The 1,000-nt window shown below is 36.2% G+C and overlaps 1 protein-coding gene across 2 annotated transcripts in view; it reads left to right on the forward strand.

The window, feature by feature from the left end:
- LOC122076747 (RNA-binding KH domain-containing protein RCF3-like) overlaps positions 1 to 684 on the forward strand; it is a 7,356-nt gene extending 6,672 nt beyond the window's left edge. The window contains exon 9 of one of the 2 annotated variants that reach the window (XR_006139576.1): positions 598 to 684. The gene's annotated coding sequence lies outside the window, so the exon portion shown is untranslated. The other variant, XR_006139575.1, reaches the window with a different exon arrangement.
- The last annotated feature ends 316 nt before the right edge of the window (positions 685 to 1,000 follow it).

Raw genomic sequence — 1,000 nt, forward strand, 5'->3', positions numbered from 1 at the left:
AAAAAAAAAAAAAAAAAGGTTACAAATCTGTTCAGGTAAAAAAAATAAGAATAAATAAATCAGAGCCCAGCCTACTGACTTGTCAAATAATCGCAGTGCAACCCTACTGATATTTCTTTGTGCCTAATAATATCATATATCTATGTTTATGAACAATCTAATTTTCGTCTAATATAAAAGAAAATTCCACCATCAACAAAGAAAATGGAATTCATCTTCTCAAGCTTCGAACCTGCGTGGAATTTGGTGATGGAGGTACCAGCCTGCGTGTTGATGTATGACAAAATCACTCCGCTTGCATCTTCGCCATCTATAATCGTTGTGGCAGTAGTCGTGGTGGTTGGTGCTGATGAACTTGCGGTTGATACGAGCAGAGATTATTCAAATTCGTGACCAATTGGAGAGCTGCTTCATGAACTATGGCTACTAGTAGCTTATCAGAATCCCCACCATTAAGAACTTCTGTTACATCATTTGTGATTTGATGTAGTTGTTTGAGTCAATGGATTTTGTGCTGTATCACTCAAGCTATTGTCTTTGTCGGTTAACAAATGTATCGTTTTGGCCAGTAATTGAGGTCTCTCTCCTCTCCCATAGATCTCTGGAGACTAGCATTAAGGATTTTGCGAGAATAAAGAAATGGGCAAGGAACATGAAAGTGAGGGGGTTTCTTTTCTTGGAGCTTGACAGTTATTCCAACTTGAGTTGTTTGGCAACATACATAACATCAAAAACATGTTACATTTATCTTAATTTCGGAATTGCCTAACGGAATATCACTTTGTTTTAATCCCGCGGAGTAGGAATCAGATTAATCGAGAATCATGATTGTTGTCAAACATATCCATATTGTGCGAAAAAGAAGCGTACAATCAGTCTTTTATATTATGAAAACGACTTTTAATAAAGTCAATTGTCTTTCTTGACCATTGTACTTTACACATTCTTAAAATTTGCATAATGGTTTGAATCGAAGCAATCCCTTTGACACAGATTGTTC

This window comes from Macadamia integrifolia, chromosome 4 (assembly GCF_013358625.1).
Source record: "Macadamia integrifolia cultivar HAES 741 chromosome 4, SCU_Mint_v3, whole genome shotgun sequence".
NCBI lineage: Eukaryota > Viridiplantae > Streptophyta > Magnoliopsida > Proteales > Proteaceae > Macadamia > Macadamia integrifolia.